The sequence below is a fragment of the Ornithodoros turicata genome, unplaced genomic scaffold (assembly GCF_037126465.1).
Source record: "Ornithodoros turicata isolate Travis unplaced genomic scaffold, ASM3712646v1 ctg00000746.1, whole genome shotgun sequence".
NCBI lineage: Eukaryota > Metazoa > Arthropoda > Arachnida > Ixodida > Argasidae > Ornithodoros > Ornithodoros turicata.
This window is the reverse complement of record NW_026999400.1, coordinates 1,306,763-1,317,728: the sequence shown is the minus strand read 5'-3', so window position 1 is coordinate 1,317,728 and position 10,966 is coordinate 1,306,763. Positions and strand designations below refer to the sequence as shown.

The 10,966-nt window shown below is 46.0% G+C and overlaps 1 protein-coding gene across 4 annotated transcripts in view; it reads left to right on the top strand.

Annotated features, from left to right (window-relative positions):
* LOC135374808 (uncharacterized) overlaps positions 1 to 10,966 on the top strand; it is a 390,710-nt gene that overhangs the window by 343,342 nt on the left and 36,402 nt on the right. The window lies entirely within an intron of this gene.

The following is a 10,966-nucleotide window of genomic DNA, read 5'->3' as shown; positions in this document are numbered from 1 at the left end:
CAGTCACAAACGCACACAGGCATAACAAAAAGCCATTTGACACTGAGGAATATTGACATTGGCTACGTAGAATTAACAGCACCTTGAACCTTGACCGAACAGAGTAAATGAACACAGTTGGGAAGTAACAAATATCAACCAGTTTAATATTCGACACGCGTGTCTTACATTGACGCGCTTGACACGCATTCGTGGTTAGAAGTCGAGTAACAAGGGGGAGCTTTGCAAAATCGATTCTTTGCCTCTACAGTCATCGATTGGTTGCATATCACGTACCAGCGCTGTTACATCCAACAGCTGAACTTCCGTCCCTAGAGGCAAGCGGCCATAGTGGTCCACTGTAGCCCACAGCACTCGGTGTACCAGCATCATTCAGAAACGCGCCCGAATACAGGCGTCCAACCTGGAATGAGACTCGGATCCGCGCTCGCTTCGTACTGCAATTACAGATTAGTGAAGTGGCTTGTACGTCGCATCGTTAGTACAGGTCCCGACAAAAGTTTACGGAACACGCGAGCGGTGTATTTTCTTCTCGGTACGACACCCTAGCGGCAAGCGGAAGCTGGCGAAATCAGGCCAGTTCACTGCCTCAGAGGGGTGGACGACTGCGCTCTTAGCGACACACAGCGGTAGTTTCGGTATGACTACTGTTGTATGTGCCCGCGAAGTGAGTTGTCTTTAACTGTTGCGCTCGCCAACAACTCGTGACTCAACGTCAGTTGTTTATCAACCAATCAATTATCAATGTCAGTGTCAATTGTTTATCAGCTCGTCACGCGTCGTCCATAATAAAGCAACTGTTTACAAGATATCTTTCTTTCTCTTGTCTACATGTCACGGCTTTCCAGTAAAAGCAATACACCGTAAAGTGTTTCCACCATGATTCATCCTTGTTATCACCATGATAGCGCGATCTCCCTGTCTCAACAACCGTTGAATCACGTGTTGTTGGCGAGCACAACAGTAAAATCCAACTTACTTTGCGGGCACATACAACAGTAATCATACCGAAACGACCGCAGTGTGTCGCTAAGAGCGCAGTCGTCCACCCCTCTGAGGCAATGAACTGGCCTGATTTCGCCAGCTTCCGCTTGGGTGTCGTACCGAGGAGGAAATACACCGCTCGCGTGTTCCGTAAACTTTTGTCGGGACCTGTACGTCCCATCCATTTCATAAATGGCAATGCTTGTATCGGACCTGCCAGAGCTCCCTGGTTCACAGTGAGGATGAGAATCTCACTCTTCCGTATATGAGATGTAAAAAAGAAAGGATGAAACTCTCTCCTGCCCGATTCTGCCTTTTTTTTCTTTTTTGGTGAGACACGAAGGGGTAGAAGCCGGAGTGTACATGGATGCCTACACACATGAACGTGATCTTTTTGAAGTCCGTATTGTGTGGACGCAAAGAACGTTACTTCCGCTTGAGTCCGGCCTTAATGGGCGATCCAACACGGTGCAAAAAGAAAAACGATATGGCCATTTTCGGAACGTGAAATGTGAAAAGTTATTCGCAAGCAACAGTCAACCTATACAGACGGGAACCAGAGGTATTCATGATGGCACGGAGCGTCGGTAGCAGGAGCAGCGGTGTCTAGGTATGTCAGGCTATATACGTGTGCATATATATATATATATATATATATATTTATGCCACAACACTTGACGATATAATGAGTAACTTAAAGACCTCATGATTATGTAACAAGCATCATTTCGCTGTCAAATTTCTGCACGACAGTAACAAAATTCGAAGTAAAACAGAAGAACAGTAACTATACTCGGAGACAAGTTAAGAGCTCCAAGTGAACTCCATTCACAAATCCGAAATCGTCCGTCATTGGCTCGCGCGGACGCGTTACTGCTCCGACCCAAAAGATATTACGGGGACGGTGATTGGCTAAGAGCGTGCTATGTCTTTAGAGTGCGTCTTGACTTGGGCCCAAGCATCTGAGGCACAACTCCCTCGTTGCGACATTCTTCGAGAGGCGTCATTTAAATCAGCAGGCACGGAGAAATTCTCGGCTTGTATCCACTGGATCCCATCGATCGGGACACGAAAAAAAGAAGAAAAAAACGAAAAAACGAGTCACTCGTATTTGTGCTATGACGATTGAACAGAAAAGCTTCTGTATTTGTACAAACTTCACGTAGTGCTTATTATTCACTCGCATGGTCATGTTTACATTCCTAGAGTAAACATCTCGAGGGACGGAGTATTACGTATTTTGTTTGGAGGGACAGTCAGTATGGCATGTTTCTTTTGTGTGTGTGTGTGTGTGTGTTTGTTTGTTTGTTTGTTTGTATATTCGAATGATATGCAACCAGTTTGAAGCACGAAAGTAAACAGTGTGTTTACGTATTTCACTGCACGTTTCCGTCTTTTGACTGCACTATTTTCCAATAAAGAGGCATCAAAATGTGCGCTGCCAGTTTGTAGCGAGTTCGCTGCACTCGCTCAAAAGATAACAGCCGCTGTCCACAGAAGAAGAAGAAATAAGAATAAAAACTAAAAATGCCTGTTCGTGCACTATGGTGAGCTGCACTGTTGAGCGAGTTTGAATGCATATAACGTCTTGTAACGTATATATATAATGTCTGGTGCAATGCGCCCACAGAAAGACTGCATATTATAATGCGATTTTGTCTTTCGCTGTCATTCCACACTGCCACGAATGGGACAGTGAGTTATTCTAATTGTTCAGAGTCCATATGCCCTTCCTTGCTGGCTCGGTCTTTTACTCCATTTTCCATTCGCCAAATGCGCTGTGAGTGGCTGGTATTGAGCGGATGGAGTTTGTTTTCTTTACTCATTTTTCCTAGCACGCAGTGCTTGAATTTTGGATCTAGCATTAAAAACTCACAAGCGATCTTTGCACGTTCCAGATTTCTTTCTTTCCCCCTTTCAGCTTGTAGGTGCCAAATAGCAAAATGCATTCTGGAGTCGCCTCGAATGTCAGATGGCGATTTACGTGGTATGGTATTCGTTGTGTCCCAAAATATTCAAGGAAGGGCGGGTAAGGGTCCTTGGGGTAAAATAAATAGAAATGAACAAAATAAGAATAAGAAGGCTATGACCTTAAAGGGGTCGCGACACTTCGGACCCCTTCGTCCCAGCTTTCCCAAGAATAACCTAAAAAAAAAAAAGAAAGAAAGAAAAAACTGCCTCGGTGACTCAGTCAGTAGGATGTTCGCCTTGTGATCCCGAGATCGTGGGTTCGAACCCGGCCGAGGACGCCAGCAACTTGGTGGCAGGGTACAAGTTGCTTAAACACGCCGTCCTCCGCGAGGGACGTTAAATACGGGGTGCCGTGTGATGAGCTTTCATCGCACGTTAAAGAACCCTCAGGTGCGCAAAAGCAATCCACAGACCGACCGCTGTGGCGTCGCTCATGATCTCAGTTGTCTCGCGACATAAAACCCCCAATTATTACTAACGTAAAAAAAAAAAAAAAAACTATTTGCATCGATTTGAACTTGCATTTAAACTTTTACAGGAAAATAGATCCGTAGGAAACCGGCACCGGGAACATCGAAACTCATTGGGTTCCTGCGCCACTGCAGGCGTACACACCGATGACGCGCAGCGCGAAGAGGTCACGTGCTTACGACTACCAATGGCAGCCATCATAGCTCTCGCTCCTGTGACGTCAGAGTTTGAGCCGTGCGTGTGTCCAAGGGCTTACATCCCGCAAAGCACGACTTTCGAATTTTTTTTTTTTTTTTCGATGCTATACGGCGTTGTACAATTCGTGCATGATGCAGTGGAACATATCTATCAACAGCAACAACTTTATTTTGGGAGTTTCATTGCCAGGGGCGGTACGCTGCCCCGAGGCTGCCAGAACCCCTTTAATCTCCACGCGACGACAAAATTCAGTCCACAACATGTGTGTGTTCCAGTTACTACAAATTTTGACGAAATCGAACTTTGATTCTGAATCGTAGGTTGTCTTCAACGGTGCAAGTACAGCTTGTAAATTGATGTAGACGGACGAGATCGCGTGGGTGTCTCCTTGGTATTGGAACGGATCCAGTCGAGATAAGAAGTGACGCGAACAAACATTGCAGGTTTTGCGGATTCTGCACAGCCGACACCCCAGGACACCACCCCCGCCAGGTACCAACGACCGTCGCTCAAGAGACACTGCAGGGGTCCCCCGGAATCGCCCTGAAAAAGAGAAGTAATACTGCGATTTGTTACTTTGAAACTTGAAAGGCCTCGAGGGTGACCATCTCAATTGCCATCAGTGTGTCACCACTTTCATCAATCAATATGCAATGTTCTTTCTGGGTGTTAAGTATACAGATTGTGTAACCTGTCGTGGAATGGGCCCCATTACTCCCCCCCACATCACACACACACACACTGGCTGCAATGCCCCCGGCACAACAGCCTGTTCCTCAGTCACGCACTAAATTTTTTAAGGTATCATTCATCGGCGTCTTTGCGAACCGCCGCCGGTACCTTACACGGGAGTTCTTGTTTCTTATACATACATAAGAACAACAACAACAACTTTATTTTGAGATGATGCATGAATGATAAGAAACGAGAACTCCCGCCTATAGAATCTGTAGATTCAATGTCCGATGGCGGTGACCCACATGTTTCTGATCTAGTAAGGAATCGGCGCTCAAACATGCGTACTAGAAATTCAAGTAGCAATGTTCTCAACATTCTGTTTTGCGTTATATTTGAGGCACCTGACACAGCTCCTCTCTTTGCTCGTGCTTCAAGTTCTTACCAGACAAGGACCTTTGCCTCCTTTCCAGTATCCTGCACAAATGAGCCACCGCTTAAGGGACTTGAAAGAAGGATAGGCGTCGCTGCAGTTGAGCCACGACAGCACAGGCATTGACGTCTTCATTAACACATTGGACCTGCTACGCATATCTGCAAATAAAAGGTATAGTCTTATCGGGTCAGCCATAATAAACGAACGAACAGACAGACAGAAGAACTCCGTATTCAAGGCATTGCAAAACTGCGCAAAATCAAGCTGTCGTGTGTATAAAAGGCGAGGCACGTAGTATAGCCACATGTATCGGACCACCGTCTGCCTTTTTTCTTTCGTTAGCCAGTCCAAGGCAAAAATCAATTAGCTGCGCCGGGTGCTGACAAGGGACAAAGGGGAGCGTTCTGGCGCTGACATTTTTAACGTGCAAGGAACTATGACAACAGGACAAACCAGTATTTACACGGGTGCCAGTACGTCTCAGCCCTTGAATACTGAACTGCAAACTTCCCATGTAACTATACCGATGCTCGAAGAACTCACGTGACCTTCTCCGTACGTTGCTTTAACTTGCTCGCAAGTGGGATCTCAAATCAAAGAAACAAAATCAAAATAGCTAAACCACCCAAGACACCATGAACAAAAAGCTGCTAGGAACAGCTTTGCAAATTGTCTAATTATCAATGGATCATATGCAGTTTTTTTCGATTAATTGCGATAATTTGCGATTATTACAATTATCTTGATAGAATTACTCCTAGTAGATACGAAATGTTTCCCTGAGATCTCTGACCGCATGACTCGCGGACAGATAATTTCTTAGTAAGAGTCGTCGACATGTTGGAGAAGGGGCACTGTCATATAATGATCGCATAGACGTAGTATCTACCCGATATTATAGTGAGCGAGCAATATGTGAGGCGCGCAGAGACAGCAAGCATACATGACAGTGGTCTCCATAATGTGAAAAGCCTGAGTCTGGGTAGGTACAACTACGGGGACAAGTACGTTCGTCCTCTCCCCCTAGTTGTAGCCCGACTCTGACGTTTCACATTATAGAGTTTGTCCACCACATACTGTAGCATAACAGCAGCCGGGGCGTCAGCTTCTTGTCTTCACTGTGTTGTTTATCGCTGCATTCAACAATATGTCTAGATACCAACTACCTCAACTTCGTACACTTGTGCATTTGTCCACCAGCTGGCCTGCATGTATGCCATACTCTCAATGACAGTGAAAATATAAACTACGTGATCAGCAAAGAGATGACCCTACATGAAAGGATGAAGACACATCTTCTGGTGTTGCTAAGACTCACAAAGTCATATATAGTCGCTGTTTGATCACCTGGTTACTCATCTGTGGTGGTGGTGGTGGTGGTGATAGGGCTTGCCGTTGTCGGCCTCACGTATGTGGGCAACGTCACGACTCACGCCCTGGGGGAATGTGCGTCCTGGGCCGACTTCTAAGGGAACTGTGCCGACATATGTCTGAAAGCGTCTGAGGAAATCCCAGGAAAAACCCCAGACAGCACAGCCGGCACCCTGATTCGAACCCGGGTACCTGTTTGGCGAGGACTGCCTCTGAATCGCCCTGTGTCGCATTCCGGCCTTGCCATAATAGAAAGAAAATATAGAAACAGCTCTCTGTCTCATGCTTCCGGTAGCCTGTGGACCTCCTGTACCCCGTCTGCATGCAGGCGTGGTTTGCCCCTGCCTGCTGAACCATACCGATTCATCGAGGGCTGTTTTATAGTATTGAAGCCCAGCATCCAGTTTTGTGTTTATCTCGTATGTTTAATAAATGTTTCGAGACTGAGTGTGAAGGCAAATATGACGACCCGTCTGTCTTGAGAACAGAAATTGATGACTAACTGTACCGTATGCGTTCTGGTATACACCCGGAACACTTATGTGGTGGTTGGCGCTTTTACACCACAGGAGGCATAACGTCTGAAGGGCACTGACATTATTTACCGTATATTAAAAATGCTGGTTTTCCTTTTTTGCTTGTTCTTTTGATAACCATGAAGGGCCTAAAAGCACCATAGGCATAGCACCATCGGGATCATAGGAGCACCATATGTATTTGTTGCTGAACCCTTTTGTTCCATCTAAGGTGGCGCCTTGATGTGCGCAATAAAAAAAAAACATGTACCTATTAGTACTGGTGGTGGTGGTGGTGGTGGTGGTGATGGTAGGGGTGAAACTGCTCGCCGTGGTCGGCCACGCTTGTAGCGGGCAACGTCACGAATAACGCAGGAGGATGAGGTTAGGTGAGGTGAAGTTAGATGAGCTTCCAACCAGTGGTTCATTACGCAGTGAAGATATTGAGGCGGCCAACCTAATGTAATCGATCTCTCCACATTATTTTGTCACAGTAGGTAGCCAATCACAGCATCACATTTGAGTCCGCACGTAAAGTAGTAGCGATATGAGAAACGCAAGCACTTTTTTTTTTCTGTGTAACTACCTTCGTTCGAGTTCCAAATTTGAAGCACATATACCGCTCTTGGTGGTGACACCCCATCCAGTAGTGACACATTCTCGGTCTTTGAAGTTGTGTTTCTTCGGGTCCGGAAGACAGATCTGTCCTGAATAATCTTTCGTCGCATCCGCACCGGAGACTTTCATCCGTTCCGTCAGTGAGAGAAGCGCGAGGTCGTGAGTGAACCTCCGCCGATCGAACCTCTGGTGGATGAGGATCTTTCGAACCCGAACGCAGAGCGCCGTCGACCCATTGGGTGATGATGTCGGGCTGTCGGGGCACACAAGCCAGAACTGCGGCGGAATAGCATAGCGGGCCGTAGGGCTAGAGTGCACAAAAATAACAATATTAACTCATTTTCAACATTGTGTTGATTTTAAAAACTTTATGAATGAACAAATTACCACGGGAATTATGCGAAGAATAACTTAACTCCTAGTTTCACACCATACTTTTTGACATCGTTGAGGGACTCAGGAAACTGTCCTCGACCTGTTTATCTTATAAGATTCACTGTGTCAAGGACAGAACGACGAGGACAGAAGAAGGAGGCAGGACCACCGCATGGTCCTGTCGCCTTCTTTCTGTCCTGTTTATTTATTTTTTTCTTTTCTTATACGTTATACGGTATTAAAGTGTACCAACTACCCTTATACTTTAGTTTCTCTGACGTACGCCGTAATACTGAACACAGCTAGACTGGTAATATGTTGCTATCATTCCTTGTTTGCCATGATGCACGGCTTGGGGAAGGTAACCGCCTTATACGACAAGACAGCGAGGTAACGTGGGCTTGAACGTTGGCCCCGGCTGCTTATGCCTAGGTACTTCCCCTGGATTTTCTTTCGGCATTTTAAGGCAAATGTCGGCGCAGTTCCTCATGAAGTCGGCCCAGGACACACCACCGCATAGAAGGCAGATCGTTCAGTAAACGCATATCCAGAGAGAAAGAGAGTACAGCGAGATTCTGCATAGTCATCTACCTAGTATAGTTGTACACGGATAAGACTAACTTAAAAGCACATGAAGGAGGCAGAATGACTCTTTTGAACAGTGTATGAAGGGAATCTAAATAGCAATAGTCATACTTCGTATAAATTCCTGTTCCTGTGTAAAGACGAATGTACGTATACGAATTTATATGTTTTGAACGAGGTTCGTATGTTTCTCTTTAATTTGAAACGGAAGTATAGCGCGCCTGCCTTTCTTGAAGTCATATAGCTGGGCGTGACCACAATGTGACTCCTGCATGGTCGTATAAAATGAATCAAATGGTCTGTTTAGGGACATTATGTCATTGCTAGCCTTCCTTTTCCTTTTGAATATGACCTGCAACGCCAGCTTTGATGCATGAAGTATGGCGATGCGCAAAAGAAACGCAGTCTAAAATGTCACGGCATAAAAGGAGGTATCCAAATCAAAGCACATACTCTGTACTTCATTATCGTGTAGAACACTATACCATAATCACAGCATGTCATTTTGCTGGTCAGTGCTAGAAAAAACTGCACCAGCAGACATTCATGCATAGTGTTTACAAAGAGCCCGTTGTACTGCCGTGAGACACCACACCGTAAAGTACGAGGTTAGGTCGGTTAACTGCGTTCTGCTCTGCACCTAATGCTACGGTATTGACGCTAAACAACTACACGTAATAAACACTTTTTAAGACGCGGTACACCACTGACAAACACCCTCACTACAGATGGTCATAGGATGTGCTTCACGAACTGATATCCCAAACATTGTACCTGACAACCTCGAACAATACCAACAACTTGCGGTGTTGTTTCCGGGAAGATTTTTTCTAAAGATCTTGATGATAATGAGTGGGGTGTTTCACCGGCACAGGCGAAACTTTACCTCAGTCCACACTGAGCCCATGCCATGATGCATATATGAGTGTACTATTTATAGAGGCGTCGCGTCTGAGCAAATTATGTGGCAATAAGCGCACACGGTACAACGGTACTCTCGGGAGAGAGCTTCCTGAAGATGGGATTCTCCTCCCGCTATCGATCCGTGAAGAGTTGTTTCAGCTGATACCTCGTTCGCGCGATCAATAGTTCCCGCATAGCACACTGCGTCGAATACAAGATAAGGGCCTACCCGCCGAAAATTCTGTTCTCTGCAGGTGACAGGGTGAGGCATTCACCTGCGCGCTCTTCGCCGCTGTCGGTGGTGCTGTTGCAACAGCTGTTCCCCGACGTGAATCCGACGTCTTTGCGTTCCATCCTTGCACGCCTAACAGCGGAACGTGCACGGCGGTGGTAATCTCGAAGTTCGTTTACTGGTAACGCCGTGACGTTATCGGGAAGAAAGGGAAGGTCCGGGGATATTCTCGTACACTGTGCTAACGTGGTGGTAGTCGAACAAATGAAGTCGCGCTGATAAGATTACGGTTTCTCTCGAATAGTCATCGAGAACCACTGATGCAAAGGAAAACACATTCTTCTCTGGCTCTCGACCGGCGTGAAAAAGGCCACTTACTGAAGCATGCAGTGTGCAGCAGTGAGAACCCATTTGCTCGATATGACGACGCCACCGCATTGATGTCCGAGGAGCACGCCAGTAGAAGGATTACGAAGATTGAGTGAAACCTGAAATAAAATGACGGTACATAGGATGCAACAGATATACCAACGTTAGCCCTACACTCTAAGAAAAAAAAGGAGTAAAACGGGGAGTAATTGCAGCGTCTACTCCACTAGTCTGCAATTACTCCCCATTTTAGTCCCCTAACCCAACATTTAGTCCCGACGTTTACTCCCCAGGACTGCAAATTGTCACTAAACTTCGCGAATGGTCTCCTGAATGCAAAAGTGTACGTATAAATATGTGCCCTTGGTCAATTTGAATGACATAAGGCTGTATAACTCACACAACGTAGCAATTTTCCAGCCACACAGAGTAATAAACAGTTAGCGCATCTTTCCTCGCAAATCGTGCCCTAGTACGGCGCAAGATTTTATATCACTCGATATATCACGGTTGACGGTTTGCTTCAAAGTATCTTCATGCATGCGCACCAATTATGTACCTGGGACTCTTACAACAGCGCGTGAAATGCGGTCTTCAGTCTGTGACATTCATTTACTCCCGTGCATTTCCTCCGGAAAGGGACTATTTTTTGTGGCAATGCAATTACTCCCCAAAAGGAGTAGAAGTACTCCTTTTTTTCTTAGAGTGTACGGCCGCGGCGGTGTGCATTTGGCCGGGAAACGTTTCCTTGCTTTTGTTTGTTTGTTTGTTTATTTTTGCGAGCGAATTCTGGTAGTGAATTTGCTAATTCCGTTACTGAAATATGTACTCTGTATGCTTACTTTCCACCCTGCTTGACGCGAAATCGTACGGAGACCCGGGCACAGAACGTAATCAGCCTACGCGGTAGCCCTAGTCGACGCATGAATGACAGTTGAGCGTGCTTGTCTTTACGACAGTCCGGTTATATACGACAGCTCGTGATTTCGCTAATGGAAAGTGTTGGGTGTGGTCGTCAAATACGACTTACCTGCCACGGCCATTCTCCGAGTGACGTTGGCACTCCCCCGATTATTCGTGTTTCGTTGGATGCCGGAAAGACTCTCGTGCCACAGCCTAAAATATATACTTTTCGATGTAATAGAAGGACACACACAACAAAGTAGTTCTTTCGCAATTAGAACCGTAAGGGCATATAACGAAGAGAAATGTTGGGTCCGGTTCGAGGAAAGACCCTGCTGAGACTTGCTCCTGTTTTGGTCG